General features: G+C 43.1%; 1 long non-coding RNA gene across 4 annotated transcripts in view; it reads right to left on the reverse strand.

Moving 5' to 3' along the window:
- The window catches only part of LOC144577975 (uncharacterized), a 67,845-nt gene continuing 45,126 nt past the window's right edge, over positions 1–22,719 (reverse strand). For 3 of the 4 annotated variants that reach the window (XR_013522849.1, XR_013522847.1, XR_013522846.1), the window contains 2 exons: positions 6,434–6,633; positions 1–1,050 (listed from right to left, as the gene is read on the reverse strand). This is a non-coding gene — a long non-coding RNA (uncharacterized LOC144577975). The remainder of the gene's footprint in view (positions 1,051–6,433; positions 6,634–22,719) is intronic. The other variant, XR_013522848.1, reaches the window with a different exon arrangement.

A 22,719-nucleotide genomic window follows, 5' to 3' on the forward strand; every position in this document is an offset into this window, starting at 1 on the left:
AAGAAAAAACCAATTGACCAATACATCTAAGCAATAATGTATACTGACAATTGTGAAGATATTTTGAATTTTCTTTTTACCTATCAATTTAAAGCCAACTCATTCGTTAAAAATCTACTTAAGTCACGTGGACTTGACAAGTATTTGGAAATAAGTCTCCAATTTGCTGATAAAATACTTAAGAACTTTTAAAAAAGACAATTAGAGCCCTTTCAGATATTTTTAGTACTCAAACATCACATACATAAGTCGTATAAATAGAAATATAGACACACAGAAGTAGATCTTAGAGATTCATAAGATTGTTCATTTGCCAGTTTTTCTTCTACACTTTACAACATTAGTCTTCAGATTGTTTCTGACCGACCTACCCTCTGCGGGAAGACTGAGCTCCTTGGGAAAGAAACCGGTTAGAAGAAAGTCTTAAGTTCAGGCTTTATTATAAGAGAGAAAAGAGCCTCCGGGTGGGCCAGCCTGGACGAAAAGGAAAAATGGCCGCACTGCTCAGAGGGGCAGGGTTGTTTTATAGGGGGTTGAAGGGCCGAGGGAGTGGGGAAGCCAAGAGCTGAGGTGGTGGGCAACTATTGGTCAGTTTGAACTGCTGGGCGGGAAGCCGGGCGACGGGAAGCTGGGGAGAGCTGATGAGGCAGAAACCGGGCGGCGGGAAGCTGGGGAGTGCTGATGAGGCAGAAGCGGCGGGAGGTGGCTGCGGCTGGGCGGGAGGGCTAGGGCAGTATGTAGAGTGAGAGATAAGGGAGCCTCTTTGTGGGGGAGGGAAAGAGAGAGAGAGAGCTTTCATGGTAGGGGCAGAGTTTTCCAAACATTCCCGACTCCTTAAAGAAAAGAAAAAGAGGGAGTCAGGGGCGTCGGTTGTCTCTCTGGCTACTTCCTGCTGACAAGGGTCGACGGGGGGTTCTGAAGGGGTCTCTTTTCTTAAGGAGCCTGGATGTTCGGGGAGAGGTCTGCTTCCAGCACTCGTTCAGGGTAGGGTTGGAGCAGCATCTGGTGGATGGTGACTCTAGTCAGTTCTTGAAAGCGCCGCTGTAGGAACTGTAGAAAGCAAGGAGCAATAAGTAAGATTAGGCAAACGGCTATTAGGGGCCCAAGCAATGGGGACAAGAGGGTATACATAGAGGAAGACCACCACGCTGTGGCTTCAGCCAAAAACTTCTCATTTTGCAGGTTAGTTTTGAGTTTCTGGAGGCTCTCAATTCGGGTTTCTACTAGGCCGGATTCATTGATGTAGTAACAGCACTCTTCTTGTAGGAAGATACAGGTCCCTCCTCGTTCAGCAGTGAGCAGGTCTAAGGCTCTTCGGTTCTGCAAGGCAACTTGGGCAACTGAGGTGATCTGTCGTTGGAGTGATGCTAAAGACTCAGTAGAGTCATCAATAGCTGCTTGGAATTGTGAGGTCAGTCGGGCTATGGCCAGGTGAGAGTGGACTAGTGCCCCTTCTCCTAATCCTGCTGCAAGTGCTGAACCAGCAAGGGAGACTCTAAGGGCAACGGGTAGGAAGGCAGCTCGTTGGGTGCGGTGATGGGGAGTTTGCAGCATCTGGAATTCAGCTGGGGAATATATAGTGAGTCGAGGGACTAGGGTTACTGGGAGGCATAAAAGAGATGAGGAAAGGCCAATGTAGAGAGTTTTTGTTAAGGTTCTGTTACACCAAAAAAACGTTCCTCGTGGGGCTGTTATATCAGTGGTTACTAGTATAGTTCTGTTACAGCTAGGGAAGTTTCAGCCTAGGGAATAGCACACAGGTAGCTGTTCAAAATCAGGTGGAATGTAGCGATTGACTTCCTTGATGGGGGAGAAGGAAGAAGTTGAGGCTGAAAGGTTGAGAGGGATGGGGTAGGGGACTGCAACGAAGGGAGTCTGTCCTAAGGAGGCACACATGAGGCATGAGGTTAGGTCAGTTAATCCTGAGAGGTTGGCTAACTTGATTCCTTCTTGGAGAAAGGTTAACCAGGAAAACGGAGGCGAATGTGGTTGCAATTGGTCATTCAGAGATTTTTCTTGTAGGCTAATATCAGAGTGGACTTGGTGGACTGTACGTACGTATGCCCGCCAGATGTACAGGTGGGAAGAGGGATATTTGGTATCTATGTGGTCATACACGGCAGCCTTCTGGGGGCTTTTCCACCGGTTGTCCCAGGGGTCAGGTATGAGAAGGGAATACCATGTAGAACCGATAATGGTGTTTCCTTCTTCATCTACGTCTGGGATGATTTTGAGCTGAGATTGAGCAGGTACTGTGGACTCGATAGCTATATGTATTTGACAGCCCATCCAAGTACATCCCATGCAGGAGCACCAAGGAGTATTATTGCATGCTCCTGATGGTTGGTCATGGTTGAAGCACATGAGAGGTTTAGTATGGACGTTGCAGAATTTGGTGAAGTTCAGATATATGGCACTTTGGCATCCGGCTGCGGGGCAGTCGGAAGTTGCAAGAAGATGGTTGTGGCTGTATGGGGGGGTATTACAGATGAAGGTGGTTTTGGTATAGTTTTCAGTTAGGAAAAATCTCCATCTGTAGGGGGTGTGGCTTCTAGGCCCTGTTAAGTTTGACAGATAAAGGGCCAGTAGGAACAGCCTTCCAGCATAGGGAGGGTCCATGAGGGGCTTTATTTACCTGAGACAGGTGAACCCAAGATGGGACTTCAGCAATTCTTATAGCTGATGGAGTGGTAAGGAGGACTGTGTATGGTCCTTCACACTTGGGGGTGAGGGACTTTGGGGAGAGGGACCTGATTAAGAACAGAGTCCCCGGGGTAGACTGTGTATTTTCAGATGGCTGGGTGGGTTGGGGAAGAGAAGCATTGGCGTGTTCTCGGAGAAGGCTGCGAAGGAGAGTAAAGTAGGGGAGGTAGCTGTCTAGAGGAGTGGTCTCTGGCGGTGGGGGAGTTGAAAGTAGGAAGGGGCGACTGTACAGCAGCTCAAATGGGCTAAGCTGTGATGGCCCCGGGGGCTTGCTCTCAACCTGGTGAGGGTGATAGGAAGCAAGGTTACCCAGGATTGGTGGAGCTCAAGCATGAGCTTGGTCAGATGCTCCTTTATTAGGCCATTGGCCCGTTCCACCTTACCAGAGGACTGAGGATGGTAGGCGGCATGTAGCTTCTACTGAATTCCTAGAGAGGTAGAAATGGTATTAGTAACTTTGGAGATAAAGGCTGGGCCGTTGTCTGACTGTATGGTGGCTGAGAGTCCAAAGCGTGGGATGATGTCTTGAATGAGATGAGTGGCCACTGTCCCGGCAGACTCAGAGGCTGTGGGGTAAGCTTCAATCCAGCCTGAAAAAGTGTGCCCCATTTTGGGAGGCTGGATCTAGTTGAGTATACCGGACTAGGGCTTCTTGCAAGCGGGCGAGAAAGAGGGCGGGGTTCTCATCGGGTAGTTGGGTGATTTCTCTCAGTTTATCATAGTTTACAACTTTGTTAGATACAGCATCCATTCCCCTGAGGAGGTATCTAATCATGCGGTCTCTCTTGGGTATGTCAGACCCTCGATTAGCCTGATAGTCCCATTGGGGGTCTTCACCTGGGATTACTTCGGGGCCTAGGGGGATCTGGTTATCTATAGCATGGTCTTTATCTGCTTGGTTTCTGGCTGCAGCTAGGATGCGCTTGTGCTCTTCCACTGTGAGGGTGGAGGAACAGATAACGCGAATATCATGCCAAGTGAGGCTGTAGGCTTGAGTGAGGTATTGGAATTCCTTAATATAGGTGGATGGGTCGGCTGAGAAGGATCCTAAACGTTTCTCAATTTGGGACAGGTCTTGGAGTGAGAAAGGAACATGGACCCTGACTAAACCTTCAGCGCCTGCCACTTCTCGGAGTGGGGCCAGGATATTTGGTTGGTGAGAGCGGGTGTGGGCCGCCACTGGAGAGGCAAGAGGAAGTGCAGCCTCCAAGGGAGGGGGCCCAGAGGGAGTAGAGGAAGAGCGAGTCATGGCCTCTGAGGTAGGAGGTGCAGAGGGAGCAGAGGAAGAGCGTGCTGTTGATGGCGACTGGTTGCTGAGATTGGCAGGAGAGGACAGATGTTCAGGTAGATCCTCCAGTGAGGAGTAGGGAGGCGGAGAGGTAGTGGAGGAAGATTTACGAGGGGTACGAGCTAAGAGGATTTGGTAGGTGGAGCAGGAAGAACATAGGTCGGGGTGGGTATGGAGGTCCCAAAAAGCCTGAACATAAGGAATTTCATTGTCCTTGCCCGTGCGGCAACAAAAATCGTCGAGATCTCGGAGGGTGTTGAAATCGAAAGTGCCAGTAGGGGGCCAATGTGACTGGTTACTGAGTTTGTATTGAGGCCAAGCCACCTGGGACAGGAAGACAAGCTTTTTCTTTCTGAGGGTTTGGGAGTATCCCAATTTGGTAAAATTTCGCAGCAAGCACCCAAGGGGGGTGCTGAGAGGTATTTTGGACTCCGAATTTCCCATGGCAGGCGCAGCTACAGACTCTCCGGCGCGGATGGGCAGATGCAAAGAAAAGGCGTCCCCTTTCGTTGCAAAATCCCCGGAGTACGGTTAAGTACGGATAGGGAAGCGGTCAGAGGGGCGTCCCCTGTCTGGTGGCTATCCCTTGGAAGGCTCCTGGAGCTGGAACGGAGGACTTCCTCGGCTCGGCCGAGACTAGGCGAGGACTCTGTGTGGAACGCCGGAGGGGAGCAACTGCACCGTGCCATAGGAAGAGGAGGGGGGGCGGGGGGAAGGCAAAGCAAGAACAACTTGGCTTACCTTAATCGGAGGGTGGAGGTGGCAGGGCCAGTGTTGGGTAGGTCGGGGAGGGGGGCCGTGGCCGGGCCAATGGCCCCTCCTTTCCCGGGTTTCAGCACCACTGATCTGACCTACCCTCTGCGGGAAGACTGAGCTCGTTGGGAAAGAAACCGGACCGCAGGCTAGAAGAAAGTCTTAAGTTCAGGCTTTATTGAGAGAAAAGAGCCTCCGGGCGGGCCAGCCGGGACGAAAAGGAAAAATGGCCGTGCTGCTCAGAGGGGCAGGGTTGTTTTATAGGGGGCTGAAGGGCCGAGGGAGTGGGGAAGCCGAGAGCCGAGGTGGTGGGCAACTGTTGGTCAGTTTGAACTGCTGGGCGAAAAGCCGGGCGGCGGGAAGCCGGGCGGCAGGAAGCTGGGGAGAGCTGATGAGGCAGAAACCGGGCGGCGGGAAGCTGGGGAGTGCTGATGAGGCAGAAGCAGCGGGAGGTGGCTGTGGCCAGGCGGGAGGGCTAGGGCGGTATGTAGAGTGAGAGATAAGGGAGCCTCTTTGTGGGGGAGGGAAAGAGAGAGAGCTTTCACGGTAGGGGCAGAGTTTTCCAAACAGTTTCCTACTGTAAACAGTTATCAGTGAGGCAACTACAAGTTTGCATTTCTAAAAAAACAACTTTTAGGTGAAACAAGATGGAGGATTTATAGTTCAGGCAAGCCAAGAAAAAACTGTGTAAACATTGAGTTAAGATGGTCAGGGAAAGCAGACACCCTTAAACGTGATTTCCTTAAAGATTTTTTGTAATTGGCTTACTGGCTTTGGGATGAAGCCTTTTAAGAAACAGGGCCAAGAAAGCATGCAACTTTTAGGGCTTACTATGCAGGCATACCTGGAAGGCAGAACAAATCTCCAAAAATCAAGAATTTTATTTTTACAAAAAATCCTGTCCCTCGAAAGAGGAAAACATTATGGGATGAGACAGTGCCACGTCTGTACCACGCAAATCACTTCAAGTACATTTCTTCTAAGGTTGGTGGCCAACAAAATCCAATTCGCGCATTCAACAATCAGCCCATATCCTCCTATGGCAGTCTCACTATTCAGTGGGGGATTGGAATATTTCCGTATCTTCCAGGTGGCTAAAAGCATACAAATATCTCTTCCAATAGCCAGCCCTAAAAGTATATCTCCAACTTGGTTATTACACACACAAAGGTCAAAATTTTCTCAGTGTGCAAAGTCATTTTTGAAACCCTTGAAAGCCATTAAGATCCAGTAATTCATTTAACAAGTGAGCAGTTTAAGATCTGCAAAAAACGTGTGTGTTTACAAATCTTGGGATCTGATAAACAAAAACAATGGCTCCTCCCAAAAAGAAGTCTGGTGGCTTTTCTGTTTTAAGAAATCACCAGGCATCAGAAATTATGTTACATCGTTCATGTGGGCATCAAGGGCGACAAGAGAAAAAGGGACAGATAAGTAAAATGGAGAGATAGAATTTAGTTGACTGAGAACAAAAACAAATACTTCTCAAAAAACAAGATCCAAAGAGAAAAAGGACTTTTACATACACAGACACACACAACTATATATGTTAGAAACATAATAATATATAAACATACATTTCTAACATACCTATGTATATTTATGTCATATATTTACATACTTCTAACATACATAATTATATCTAAATAAATTTATGAATATATATGTATATAAAATTTCCCAACTTACCAAGATGGCCAAATAAGAATCGCTCCAGTCTGCAGCTCCAAGTGAGATCAATGCAGAAGGCAGGTTATTTCTGCATTTCCCACTGAGGCTCCAGGCTCATCTCATTGGTACTGGTTAGAAGGGGAGAAAGGAAGCAAAACACACTGCCATGTGTGTACCTATGCAACTGTCTTGCATGTTCTGCACATGTACCCCCAAACCTAAAATGCAATAAAAAATTAAAAAAAAAGAATCACAAGATGCCCCTAAAAGATGAATAAAGTGAGACATGATGTCCTAACTTATAGAAAGATCTATTACAAAACCAGAGTAATTAGTAATTAGATCACTAAGAAACACCCAAGCATATATGGGAACTAATTTATGACACCCAAGCATATATGGAAACTGATTTATGACAAAGTGAATATTACAAATCATCTGGGAAAGAAGGGATCATTTAATATATAATGCTGAAACAACTGTTTATCTGTAAATAAAAGATTAAAATTTAAAAAAAAAAGAAAGTGGGTGCAGCCCATGGAGGGTAAGCCAAAGCAGGGTGGGGATCAGGGTACTCCCTCCCCTAGCCAAGGGAAGCCACGAGGGACTGTTCCATGAGAAACAGTGCCCTCTGGCCCAGATACCATGCTTTTCCCACAGTCTTTGCAATCCACAGACCAGGAGATTCCCTTGGGTGCCTATGCCACCAGGTTCCCGGGGTTTCAAGCAAAAAACAGGGTGTCCATTTTCCCAGACATCGAGACATCAGGCTAGCCATAGGAGTTCATACCCCAGTGGTGCCTGGAACACCAGCAAGACAGAACCATTCACTCCCCTGGAAAAGGGGCTGAAGTCATGCAGCCAAGTAATCTAGCTCAGGGGATCCCACCCCAATGGAGCCTAGCAAGCTAAGATTCAATGGCTTGACATTTTTGCTGTCAGCACAGCAGTCTGAAATCAACCTGGGGTGCTCAATCTTGATGGGGGGAGAGGCATCAGACATTACTGAGGCTTGAGTAGGTGGATTTCCCCTTGCAGTGTAAACAGAGCCATGGGGAAGTTCCAACTGGGTAGGGCCCTCCACAGCTCAGCAAAGCTGCTGTAGCCAGACTGCCTCTGAATTTCTCCTCTCTGGGCAGGACATCTCTGAAAAAATGCCAGCAGTCCCAGTCAGGGACTTATAGATAAAATCCTCTTCTCCTTGAGACAGAGCACCTGGGGGAATGAGAGGCTGTGGGTGAAGCTTCAGCAGACCTAAACTATCCTGCCTGCTAGCTCTGAAGAAAGCAATGGTTCCCCCAGCACAGCGCTCCTGCTCTGCTAAGGGACAGACTGCCTCCTCAAGAGGGTCCCTGATCCCTATGCCTCCTGACAGGGAGATACTTCCCAGCAGGGTCCACAGACACCTCATACAGAAGAGCTCCAGCAGGCATCTGGTGGGTGCCCCTCTGAAACAAAGCTACCAGACAAAAAAAAACAGACAGAAATCTTTGCTGTTCTGCAGCTCCACTGGCGATACCCAGGCTAACAGTGTCTGAAGTGAACCTCCAGAAAACTCGAGCAAACCTGCAGCAGAGGGGCTGACTCTTAGAAGGAAAACTAACAAACAGAAAAAAAGAGCATCAACATCAACAAAAAGGATGTCCACGCAGAAACCCTATCCAAAGGGCTCAACATCAAAGTCCAAAGGCAGATCAATCTATGAAGATAGGGAGAAACCAGCACAAAAAGGCTGAGAATTCCAAAAACCAGAATGCCTCTTCTCCTCCAAAGGATCACAACTCCTCAACAGCAAGGGAACAAAACTGGACAGAAAATGAGTTTGACAAATTGACAGAAATAGGCTTCAGAAAGTGGGTAATAACAAACTCCTCTGAGCTAAAGAAGCATGTTCTAAACCAAATGCAAGGAAGCTAAGAACCTTGAAAAGGGGTAGAGGAAGTGCTAACTGAAATAACTAGTTCAGAGAAGAACATAAATGACCTGATGGAGCTGAAAAACTCAGCACGAGAACTTTGTGAAGCATACCTAAGTATCAGTAATTAAACTGATCAAGTGCATGAAAGGATATCAGAGAATGAAGATCAACTTAATAAAATAAAGTGTAAAGACAACATTAGAAAAAAAGCATTTAAAAAAAGCCTCCAAAAATATAGGACTGTGTGAAAAGACCACACCTACATTGGATTAGTGTACATGAAAGTGATGAGAATAGAACCCATCTGGAAAACACTCTTTAGGGTATTACCCAGGAGAACTTTCCCAACCAAGCAAGACAGGCCAACATTCAAATTACGAAATACAGACCACCACAAAGATAATTCTTGAGAAGAGCAACCCCAAGACACATAATCATCAGATTCACCAAGGTTGAAATGAAGAAAAAAATGGTAAGTGCAGCCAAAGAGGAAGGTGGGGTTACCGACAAAGGGAAGCCCATCAGACTGACAGTGAATCTCTGCATAAACCCTACAAGCCAGAAGAGAGTGGGGCCAATATTCAACATTCTTAAAGAAAAGAATATTCAACCCAGAATTTCATATGCAGCAAAACTAAGCTTCATAAGCGAAGGAGAAATAAAATCCTTTACAGACAAGCAAATGGAGAGTTTTTGTCACCACAAGGCCTGCCTCACAAGAGCTCCTGAAGGAAGCACTAAACATGGAAAAGAACAACTGGTACCAGCCACAGATAAAACGTATCAAATTGTAAAGACCATCAACAATATGAAGAAACTGCATCAACTAACAGGCAAAACAACCAGCTTGCAACATAATGATAAAATCAAATGCACACATAACAATATTAACCTTACTATAAACAGGCTAAATGCCCCAATTAAAAGACAGACTGGCAAATATGAAAAAAAGTCAAGATTTATTGGTGTGCTGTATTCAGAAGACCCATCTCGAGTGCAATGACATGCATAGGCCGAAAATAAGGGGATGGAGGGATATTTACCAAGCAAATGAAAAGAAAAGAAAAGCAGGAGTTGGAATCCTAGTCTCTCGTAAAACAGACTTTAAACCAACAGAGCTCAAAAGAGACAAATTTCTTTACCCAATGGTAAAGAAATCAATGCAAAAAAAAGCGCTAATTATCCTAAATATATATGCACCCAATACAAAAGCACCCAGATTCATAAAGCAAGTTCTTAAGAGACCTACAAAAAGACTTAGACTCCCACACGATAATAGTGGGAGACTTTAACACCCCACTGTCAATATTAGATCAGTGAGACAGAAAATCAAGGATATTCAGGACTTGAACTCAGCTCTGGACCAAACAGACCTAATAGACATCTACAAAACTCTCCACCCCAAATCAGCAGAATACACATTCATCTCAGCACTACACTGCACTTAATCTAAAATTGACCACATAATTTGAAGTAAAACACTCCTCAGTAAATGAAAAAATAAAAATCATAATAGTTTCTTAGACCACAGTGCAATCGAATTAGAACTCAGAATTTAAAAACTCACTCAAAACTGCACCACTACGTGGAAACTGAACAATCTGCTCCTGAATGACTATGGAGTAAATATCAAAATGATGACAAAAATAAAGGCGTTCTTTGAAACCAATGAGAACAAAGACAAAAACTACCACAATCTCTGAAACACAGCTAAAGCAGTGTTTAGCAAGAAATTTATAGCACTAAGTGCTCACAATAGAAAGGAGGAAAGGTCTAAAACTGACACCCTACCATCACAATTAAGAGAACTAGAGAAGCAAGAGCAAACAAATTCAAAAGCTAGCAGAAGACAAAAATTAACTAAGATCAGAGCAGAACTAAAGGAGGTAAGAGACACAAAAAAACCCTTCAAAAAAGATCAATGAAGCCAGGAGCAGTTTTTTTGAAAAGATCAACAAAATAGACCACTAGTCAGACTAATAAAGAAGAAAAGAGAGAAGAAGCAACTAGATACAATAAAAAAGGGGGGATAAAATAAAAAGGTAACACCTCTGATCCCACAGAAATACAAACTACCATCTGAGAATACTATAAACACCTCTAGGCAAATAAACTAGAAGAAATAAATACAGTTCCGAACATATCTACCCTCCCAAGTCTAAACCAGGAAGTAGACTCCCTAAACAGACCAATAACAACATCTGAAATTGAGGCAGTAAATAATAGCCTACCAACCAAAAAAAGTCCAGCACCACTCAGTTTCACAGCCAAATTCTCCCAGAGGTACAAAGAGGGCAGAGACCATTAGTTCTGAAACTATTCCAAATAATAGAAAAAGAGGGAATCCTCCCCAACTCATTTTATGAGGCCATCATCAACCTGATACCAAAACCTGGCAGAGACAACAACAAAAAAAAAACAAAACTTCAGGACAATATCCCTGATAAACATTGATGTGAAAATCTTCAATGAAATACTGCAAACTGAATCCAGAAGCAAATCAAAAAGCTTAACCACCAAGATCAAGTTGGCTTCATCCCTAGGATGCAAGGCTGGTTCAACATACACAAATCAATTAACGTAATCCATCACATAAACAGAACCAATGACAAAAACCACATGATTATCTCAATAGATGCAGAAAAAAACCTTTGAAAAATTCAACACCCCTTTATGCTAAAAACTCAGTAAACTAGGTATTGATGAAATGTATCTGAAACTATTAAGAGCTATTTATGACAAACCAATGTCATACTGAATGGGAAAATCCTGGAAGCATTCCCTTCGAAAATCGGCACGAGACAAGGATGACCTCTCTCACCACTTCTATTCAACATAGTATTGGTAGTTCTAGCCAGGGCAGTCAGTCAAGAGAAAGAAAGAAAGGGTATTCAAATAGGAAGAGAGGAACTCAAATTTAGTTTTTTGCAGAAAACATGAGTGTATATGTAGAAAACCCTATCATCTCAGCCCAAAATCTCCTTCAGATGATAAGCAACTTCAACAAAGTCTTAGGCTACCAAATCAATGTGCAAAACCCACTGACATTTCTATGCGCCAATAATAGACAAAGAGCCAAATCATAAGTGAATTCCCATTCACAATTGTTGCAAAGGGAATAAAATTTCTAGAAATACAATTTACAAAAGATGTGAAGGACCTCTTCAAGGAGAACTACAAACCACTGCTCAAAGAAATAAGAGAGGTCATAAACAAATAAAAAAAATCCATGCTCATGGATAGAAAGAATCAATATTGTAAAAATGGCCATGTTGTTCAAAGTAATTTATAGATTCAGTGCTATGACCATCAAGCTACAATTGACTTTTTTCATAGAATTGGCAAAACCTACCTTTACTTTCATATGGGACCAAAAATGAGCCCGCATAGCCAAGGAAAAAGAACAAAGCTGGAGGCATTACACTACCTGACTTCAAACTATAACTGCCAGCCTAGAGTAACCAAAACAGCATGGTACTAGTACCAAAAGTAGTTTATATAGACTAATGGAACAGAGCGGAGGCCTCAAAAATAACGCCACACATCTACAACTATTTGATCTTTGACAAATCTGACAAAAACAAGCAATGGGGAAAGGATTCCCTATTTAATACATGGTGTTGGGAAAACTGGCTAGCCTTATGCAGAAAACTGAAACTGGACCCCTTACTTACACCTTATACAAAAATTAACTCAAGATGGATTAAAGACTGAAACAGAAGACCTAAGATTATAAAAACAAAAATAAATAAATAAACCCTAGGCAATACCATTTAGAAGGTAGGCAGGCAAAGATTTCAAGACTAAAACGCCAAAAGCAATAGCAACAAACATAAAAATTGACAAATGAGATCTAATTAAACTAAAAAGCTTCTGCACAGCAAAAAAAAAAAAAATCAGAGTAAACAGGCAACCCACAGAATGGGAGAAAAATTTTGCATTCTATCCATCTGACAAAGGGATACTATGCAGAATCTACAAAGAACTTAAATTTACAAAAAAACAAAAACTCCCATCAAAAAGTAGGCAAGGGATGTAAACAGATACTCCTCAAAAGAAGACATCTATGAAGCCAACAAACATGTAAAGAAAAGCTCATCACTTATCATTTTAGAATGGCAATCATTAAAAAATCAGAAAATAACAGATGCTGGAGAGGCTGTAGAGAAACAGTAACACTTTTACACTGTTGGTGGGGGTGTAAATTAGTTCAATCATTGCAGAAGATAGTGTGGCAATTCCTCAAAAATCTAGAACCAGAATTACCACTGGACCCAGCAAACCCATTACTGGGTATATACCCAAAGGATTATAAATCATTCTACTACAAAGACACATGCACACATATGTTTATTGCAGCACTGTTCACAATTGCAAAGACTTGGAACCAACCCAAATGTCCATCAATAATAAACTGGATAAAGGAAATGTGGCACATATACACCATGGAATACTATGCAGCCAGCAAAAAGAATGAGTTCATATCCTTTGCAGGGATATGGATGAAGCTGCAAACCATCATTCTCAGCAAACTAACACAAGAACAGAAAAACAAACACTGCATGTTCTCACTCATAAGTGGGAGCTGAACAATGAGAACACATGGACACAGGGAGAGAACACCACACACCAGGGCCTGTCAGGGTGGAGCCTAGGAGAGGGATAGCATTAGGAGAAATACCTAACATAGATCACGGGTTGATGGGTGCAACAAGTCACCATGGCATGCTGTAACAAACATCTATGTAACAAACATGCACGTTCTACACATGGGCCACAGAATTTAAAGTATAATAAAAAAATAAATCTGCTTTTAATTATAAAGATCTTTAAATAACTCCTTTTGAATCTCTTACTACCACATCACAGCTGGGATAAACTGCTGATATTTTCAAAGTAACAAATACCAAACCAGAAAGAACTAGACTTAGGAATCAAACTCGGGTTGCTGTACTGAACAGGGCAGACTCTTTGGATTGGGAGGCCACCACTGCTCCTTCAGTATGGCCCTGGATGGCAAAAGGCCTTGTTATGTAGACAAAACCTCTTTTAAAAAGTTTAAAAATATAATTTCTGCTAACTGGAATTTTTTTTCTTTTTTGGCAGCTACAAGAGTTTTGGCCAATTCAGATGACTTGCTTTCCACAATTTGGAACATTCCTTTGGATGTGACCAAGTCAGAAGGAGATGGCCATACTTGATTGAAGAAAAGTGAAACAACAAAACCCCAGACATAAAAACAGTTAAGCAAAGGAAGCAAATGCACAATTCATATGATTACTCGGTGTTCTAATGGTAAGAAGAAATTAAAACCAGCTAGTTGGTTAAGTTTTCGTCACTGAAAAAATTTTTAAGACAAATCTCTAATTTAGCTATTTACCTGGAAATAAGGCTCAGGCTGATGATTGTTCTCTACCATCTTAAAAGCAGAAAAAAACTCACACTCACCTTCCCTGTTAGAGGCAAGCTGAAACTGAAGAACGCAGGTGCCTGCTCCCCATCATCATGAAAGCAGGAAAAACTTGCCTTTCTTGTTGGAAATGAGTAAAACTTGAGGAGTTGTAAAGCAAAATGAACCTTAGATCTCAACCAAATTTTGGGAGATCAGGGACTCTGGAGGGAAAAAGCTCCCCAATCTCAGCAAATTAACCTATTGGTTTGAGCAATAAGAATGGCCCAGGTTTGTACCAAGCAATAATGAGATTTACCAAGGTCAGGGCCACCTTTGACATGTCCTTCTCTGTCTTTTTTTTATCTTTATTGGCATAGTCTGTTTGTCAGAGACTAGAATTGGGGCTGGACGCAGTGGCTCATGCCTGTAATCCCAGCACTTTGGGAGGCTAAGAGGGGGTGGATCACCTGAGGTCGGGAGTTTGGAGTTTGAGACCAGACTGACCAACATGATGAAACCCTGTCTCTACTACAAATACAAAATTAGCCGGTACTCGTCTGTAATTCCAGCTACTCAGGAGGCTGAGGCGGGAGAATCCCCTGAACCCGGGAGGCAGAGGTGTGGTGAACTGAGATCGTGCCATTGCATTCCAGCCTGGGCAACAAGAATAAAACTCCATCTCAAAAAAAAAAAGCCAGGATTGCAACAATTGCTTTTTTCTGTTCTCCATTTGCTTGAAAGGTTTTTCTCCATTCCTTTATTTTGAGCCTATGTGTGGGATTTCATGTGAGATGGGTCTCTTGAAGACAGCATACTCAAATGGGTCTTGGTTCTTTATCCAGCCTGCCCTCCTGAGTCTTTCAATTGGAGCATTTAGCCCATTTATATTTAAGATTAGTAATAACATGTGTGGATTTGATCTTGTGACCACAATGTTAACTGGTAATTTTGCAGACTTGTGTATGTGGTTAGTGTTTCAACATCACTGGTCTGTGTACTTCAGTGCATCTTTTGTCGTGGCTGGTGATATTTTCCTTTCATGTTAAGTACTTCCTTCAAGAGCTCTTGTAAGGCAAATCTGGTGGTAATGAATTCCCTCAGCATTTGTTTGCCTGAAAAGGATCTTATTTCTCCTCCGTGTATGATGCTTAGTTTTGCTGAACATGAATTTCTGGGTTGAAATTTCTTTTCTTTTGAGAAGTTGAATATTTCTTCTGGCTTCTGGGTTTCAGCTGAGTGGTCCACTGTTAAGTCTGATGGAATTCCCTTTGTAGGTGACCTTGCCTTTTTTCCTAGATGCCTCTAGCATTTTCTCCTTCATTTTGACCTTGGAGAATCTGATGATTATGTGTCTTGGGGATGTTCTTCTCATGGCATATCTTACTGAGGTTTACATTTTATTTAAAATGTGTATTTTAGGCATGTAACAAGCAGTTGCATGTACCCTACAACTGGGAGCCTCAGCCTCCCAGGCTCAAGCAATCCTCCCACTTCAGCCTCCTGAGTAGCTGGGACTACAAGGGTATGCCACCATGCCTGGCTAAGTTCTGTAGTTTTGGTAGAGATAAGGGGTCTCACCATGTTGCCCAGGCTGGTCTCCAACTCCTGGCCTCAAGCGATCCTCCTGCCTCAGGCTCCCAAAGTGCTAGGATTACAGGCCTGAGCCACCCTACCTAGCTTGATCCCAGTTTTAGAAAAACTTTCTATCTAAATTTAGATGAAAATATACAGATATATTGGGTGACTGCTTTCATATTTTCTAAACTGTGCTTTTTTACATCATCAGAAGGGTTTCATAAATGTACTTTGATTTGAAATAATTTCTTGAAGTCAGACATACCTAGCTGTGACCTGGACCAGTTCTTCTCACAGCATCCCCTCCCTGCAACCTGCAGGTCCTGAGGTCAGTGGCCCTCAACTCTATGTTCTGCCCTGGATCCAGGCCCTAACTCAGGAAGAAGTGACACTGCCTCCTGCCAGCTCTCGGCTGCCTGCACTACTGGTCATGGGTGAAAGGATGGCCTGCTCAGATGAGTGCCTGTGTGTTTGTTTGTGTGCTGCTGCTGCGTTTCTTGTATCTTGTTTCTGTCATCTCTGTTTCTCCCTTTCCTCCCTGAGGCCTGCATGGGCAGCTGTGCTACCCACCTCTGAGTGTGGGGTGAGCTGTGGCCCAGGCCGGGTGCCTGCTGGGAGCTTTCAGGAGAAGTGCAGCAGCAGACACTGTAATGGACACTTCATTCAAGGCCATTTTGGCCAATGGGCAAGCAGTCCTCCTCTGACAGGTTCACTCTGCCTCCCACTAAGGTTGCACTCTGCCTCAAACAAAGGTTGCAGCCTGCAGGTTGGATCCTTGGGTCCCACCATGAACCCCCTGGGCAACTGGCACTGGGAGAAGTAGAGAACGTGTGGGTGTGCCTGCTACCTGTGTGTGTGGAGACAGGATCCTACCAACTGGTACCCTGGAGGGGGCACTGCCTCCTGTGAGTGCCATGTATGCCAGGAGCCAAGCACCAGTGTGCATAGGGGCTATGCCACTCACAACCCAGGACAGAGTTGCTTGGCTGTTTTGGGGCTGGGAGTTTCCTAAAAGCCTACCAGACCCCGCATCATCAGTAACTCTTACAGAGGAATCCTCTTTGTGATCATGACTCCATGAGCTTCAGGTAGCAGAGGAGACTGGTCTATTGGCCTGGTGCATCCACAAAGGTCAGCAGCCTCCCAATGGACCGAAGTACCCATAGAACAGCCAGAGCTGCTGCCGACTAGGGACAGAGACTGGGTTAATCCCTCCTGGCTGCCTGCAATAAGACTGACTTTCCCTGTGGAATTACATGCACATTAAATGCATACCAAAGGGATGATTTCTAAAGATCCCAGAGGTCTGCTCTATTTATGATGAAGTTGTGTCTGCTTTTGACATGCCTTCTTCCCTCTTCTATCATCTATGAGACATACCCCAGATAAGACTCTTGACATTGCACCAAGCACTGTAGGGACTAAAAATTCTACTTACATAGGAACAAAAACTATAAAAGTTCAGACAGGTCCTATTAGACATTACCTAAATGTCCCCATTATTCCTTGAAGATAGACTGAAAGAAGTCATCACAGCTAAAGTTGAAAGCCTTATATTCAAAGGTCTTTCCATACTCTGCCCTAACCCTGGTAACAGCCCCATCCTTCCAATAAAGCAGCCAAATGGGTAAGACTACCAATTTGTTCAAGACCTCAGGGTTAACAAAATTGTTATTCCTCACATTGGTCAGACCGAACTCAAATACCACCTTATCATTAATTCCTCTAAACCTAGCAGAATAATCAACAATGCAGCCCTGCTTCTCATTATATAACTCAGGATAAACCAAAGATTTCAATAGAAGACTTCAAATATAAAAGTCCTAAGAGACAACCTATCAAACACTTTTCTCAACACAGGCCTTTGCAAACCATTTAGGTAATTTAGTACCCAAAAGAAGTGCAAGAAAAACCAAAAGGCACAAGTCTGGCCTAAGAAACTACAGACCTGCTCCACAGCAAAGAAACTGCCAACACACTAAATGCACAGCCTAGCTGATGGGAAAAAATGTTCCCAAAACAAGCATCTGACTAGTTTCTAATGGCCAGAATCTAGAAGGACCCTACATAAATTAAGAAGCAGAAAAATAATCCAAGTAAAAAATGGGCAAATGAAACGAACACACATTGGTCAAAAGAATACCTCAAAAAGACCAACAGACATCAGAAAATGTTCAACATCACTAATCATCAGAGATGAGGTAGCAGTGCCATCACACACTGGTCAGAGTGGCCATTTGTCCAAAGTCAGAACATAACATGCTCGTGTGTGGCAGCAGAGAAAAGCAAACAGTTACACTCATGCTGGTAATGCAAACTAGGTGTCAAACTGTGGACAGCAGTTTGAAGATTTCTCAAAAAAAAGGCAGAGCTATTCTTTGACCCAGAAATCCCACCCTGTTTATCTACCCAAGGGAAAAACACATGTTTTTATCAAAAAGACACAGACACTTGCATGTTCACAGGAGTGCCACTCACAGGAATAGAGACGTGGACCAGACCTGGATGCCCACCAACAGAAAATCAGATGTTTTTAAATGTGGTACCTATACACCACAGAATACTAAAGAGCCACCAAGGAAAATCAAACACAGAAACAAAATCATGCCCTCAGCAGCAACATGGATGGAACTGGCGGCTGCTCTGCTAAGCAAACTGAGGCATGAGCAGAAGACCAAACACTGCAGGTTCTCACTTATAAGTGGAAGCTCAACGCTGAACACACACAAACATAAAGATAAAATCAACTGACACTGGGCACTACCAGACAGAAAAAGGAGTGAGGCAGGGAGCCTTGAAGGAACAATAACCCAACTGGTGCTGTGTTCACCACCTGGGTGAACACATCAAAATTCTGCTGTATAGCCATGTAGTAAAGTGAACCTGCAGGTGTACCCCTCGATAACAATAAAAGTAACTATCATTTTAGCAAGCCCAGCTTTGGAAATAAAAATAGAAGAAAGAAAATACAAGAAAACACACAAAATGAAACAAAAAGCCTACAGTGACCCAATCCATCCATTAGTGGCATGAACACAGAAAGATAACTGAATTGACACAACAAAGGAGCCAAATAATCATTACCCAAATTTACATACAGTGAACACAAAAGTTTTTCCATCCAAAAGCACACCAAAGGCACAATGGTTGAGGAAACTGGGGAGTCACACGCAAAGGACTGAAATAAACCCTTCCTTTGGACAAGACACAAAAAGTAATATAAAATAAAATGAACACCTAAGTGCAACCCTGAAACCAGAATCTCCAAGGAAAATGCATAGAGTGAGTGTCTACTGTGGGGAAACGTGAATCTGTGAACCTAAGCTACAAAAAGAAAAGGAGGATATAGGAACCAAATACCTGTAGACCATACAATGGCTTCACCATCTCGCTTTTCTTCTCAAAGGGACACAGAAATCACTGCTAACAAAAGCTAATGTAACCATGTGAGACTAAGAACAATGTTACAGCTTCACAGTGAACCCAAACAGAAGGTATCCTGCAGACTGGGAGAAAATTACTGAAGACTGTTGATCTGGAAGGGCTTTTATCTAAAATGAAATGAATGGTTCAAGGTAGACAAGAACATAAAAACCATGCTAAAAATACACATGCTAATGCCCAAAGGACTAGCATAGACATTTCTGAAAAGACCTGAAACAGACTCACGGGTAATAACAAAGTTTCTCCACATCAGTAACCATCCCCTAAATGTAAATCCCAACCACACTCAGATACTGACAAACTCCCCAGAGAACAACTATGACCAGAAACAGCAATAAACATTTTGAAGATAAGGGAAGTATAGATTTGCAGACAAAGTAAGTCTTACACACTACTGGTGGGAGCAAAAATTCATATACCCACTGGGAGAGACAGCTGGAGGTTTTAGAAACTTATTAATACAACTACCAGTTTTTCTAGCTATCCCAATACTGGGTACATTGGCAAAGCCAAGGAAACCTGGATCTTAAGGATATATCTGCCTTCCCATGTTTCATGAAGTACTCTGGACAATAACCAGGGTATGGACTCAACCTACTAGTACATCCACAGAGGAAGACATGCAGGAACTGAAGGATAAATGCATATATATACTCTTCAGTCATGAAACTTCCAGATTCAGGTCACTTCCAGCAAAGCGAGAAACCTGGAGGCATTGAGTTAAAGGAAATGAGCCAGGCAGAGGAAGACAAACACAAACACAGCACAATCTCAGGCACGTCCAATCTAACAAAGTGAATCTCATAGAGTAGCAATGTCAATAGTAGCTACCAGAGGCTGGGGGGAGGATTAGAAACAGCTACAAAATGATGCTCAGATGAACGGCAGGAATTCTGGTGTTCTACAGCATAACAGGGTGACTAGGCTTAACAATATTATGGCATAATATTCAATATAGCAGGAAGGGACCATTCAGAATGGTCTCTCCACCAAGAAATTCTCACCGTGGCATGAAAGAGATGCAAGGTCCTCCAATTTGGTCACAAGAGCCCTGATCCACTTATCAAAATGTCCCTTGCACCCTTGAAGTAAAAGCATAGACCATGTGAAATCTTTGTTTTGAAATACAATTACAACACACTACTAAAAGTCCCATGGGACAACGAAATGCCCCACATTCCTAAAGCAGTTTCTACACATACAAAGTCAGTAGGGTGCCATCAAACTCTTCCATTTTAAATTACTTCCCAAAGCTTTTGTTGCCCAAAGCGTTTGTGACAGACACTAACAGAGAAACATAGGCCAATGGACACAATGAGGGTGCCCAGAAGCAAACTCAAATTGATACAAAGTAAGCACATGTTTAAAAAGAACCACAAAAGTCACCATAGGAAGGAAGATTCTGTCCAATACCTTCTGAGAACTGGATTTCCCTAGGCAAAATAACAAAATAGGATCCTTATTGTGCAAAATTCACAATAATCCACTCAACATGAATGAAAGACCTATACCCAAAACTTGAAACCATTCCAAGAAGAATGCATATTGTGTGCAGATACCTGGGTCAACCAGGATCTATGCTCATAGTCTGCAAAAAGGAAAACAAAAAACATGGGGAAAAGAACAGACAAGCAAAACTCACAACAGACTGGTATCCTAGTCAATTTCCTTTACTTCATCAGTAACCAACGTAATGGAAAATTAGAATAATGCACACACCGGAAACTGCACAGACTGTATGCCTTGCGGGCAAGAAAGAATGAAAACAATGAAGGAAAAGAAAGAAACATCCAAAGGATTTTAAGAAATGTCTGCAGAAAAACATAGCTGAGGAGGCATTTTTTTTGGAAAAGGTGTAAATAACCAACACTGCTAACTAGCAGAAAACACCAGAAAAGAGAAAGCAGTAATTACCAAACCACAACTGGGAAAAGAAACTGAATAACCTTTTCTGCAACGAACACATAAAACTGAAAACAAGCCTGCTTGTTAACACCTGGTTAACATCACTCACCATGGGAAAAATAAAAAGCAGAACAAGACTCAGATACCCTATCCCTGTCAGTGGATTGAGAATTACAAAGACCTTCACAGATCTTAAAAGAAGGGAAACCACAAACACTGCTGTGAATTTCCAGAGAGAAGAGCTCTCTTATCCACAACTGTTGACAAGGTATATTAGTATGCACACTACAGAGACTTGGAGGGTCTTCAGAAAACTAAAAATACAACTACCATTTCATTGAGCTGTGCTACCGCTGGGTGTACACTGGCAGCATATGAAATCAGTATGTGGAAGACATACCCACCTTCCCACACTGACTGTGGCACCAGTCACAACAGCCAAGATAAGGATCAACCTACCTGTCTACCACATAGGATAGGATCCAGAAACCTCAGTATCCAGTCACAACCGGATACTCTTCAGCCAGACACAGACATTGAAATCACGTCATCTGTGGCAACACGGTGGAACCTGGAGGGCACTGTGGTAAATAAAACACACTATGCAGAGAAAGGCAAACCCCATATCACCTCATTGATGAGGAATCTAAGACACTTTAATCTCACATAGATCTACAAAGCACCATCGTGCTTGCCAGGGTTGGAGTAGAAGTCTGGGCATAGGTGAAGACAGGAAACAAGTACAAAGTGACATGTTCCATAAGATGAATGAAACCTGCTCTTCCATCACTCAGCAGAGTGACTAGGAAAAACTTGACCAGAGAATAGTTTTCAAGACAGCCAGAAGAGAGGGTTCTGGCTCTCCTCAGCTCAAGGACATGAAAACTCTACAAGGCAAGAAACAATGCTAAATACCCTGATTTCATCACTATGTGATGCTTGTATGGACCCCAATGTCCCACTCTACCCTCTACTTGTACATCTTTATGACGGAGCCAATTTTGCTTTTGAAAGCAACATAAAGAAACAATACTAAAATTCCCATGGAACCACAAAACACTCTGAAACTCAAAAGCCATGCTGGGAGATCCAGAAGACGTCAGATGAACCACCCTCTGATTTCAAATTTCACAAAAGTGCTACAGACCTGCTGCCTCCACCTAGACAGTATAGTGAACCCAGAAGTAACCTCGCATACCTACAACTATCTGACCTTTGAAACACCAATGGTCAGATGGAGAAAGGGCTCACTATGCAATGAATGGCACTGGGATAGATGGCAGGCTACGTGTAGGTGAATAGCACTGGAGCCTTACCTCTCATCAGATGCAAAAGCTAACTCAAGGTGAGTGAAAGATTTCAATAGAAGACCTCAAACTATAAAAGTTCTCCAAGAACACTTAGGAAATACCTTTCTCAACATGGGGTTTGATAAAGAATTTAGATAACTAAGTCCCTAAAAGCAACATCAAGAAAAACCAAAATGGGTAAGTTGAGCCTAAGAAAATAATACACTGCCAGGTAGCAAAATAAATCACCAGCACAGTAAGCACATAGCCTATAGGATGGGAGAAAATGTTCCCCAACTATGATTCTGACCAAATAGCTAGACTCTAACATGACCTAAAATAAACCAAGAGGCAAAAAAATAATCCAATAAAACAATGGGCAAAGGATATGAACACACACTTATCAAAAGAATATATACAAGTGACCAACAGACAAGAAAAATATCTCAACATCACTCATCATCAGAGAAATGCAACTCACGTGTACATTGAGATATCATCTCACGTTGGTCACAATGACCATCTGTCCTAAGTCCAAACATTTACACACTGGCAAGGCAGTGGAAGAAAGTGAACACTGCTACACTCTTTGTGGGAATAAAAACTAATTCTCACACTATGAGAAGCAGTTTGGAGATTCCTTAAACAACTTAACACAGAACTACCACCCAAATGAGCAATCATACAACTTGGTATCTACACAAAGGAAAATAAATGATAAATCCTTCTTTCAAAATGACACAGGCATGGGTACATTTTTAGAATTGGTATTCACAAGAAA

This window comes from Callithrix jacchus, chromosome 10 (assembly GCF_049354715.1).
Source record: "Callithrix jacchus isolate 240 chromosome 10, calJac240_pri, whole genome shotgun sequence".
Lineage (NCBI taxonomy): Eukaryota > Metazoa > Chordata > Mammalia > Primates > Cebidae > Callithrix > Callithrix jacchus.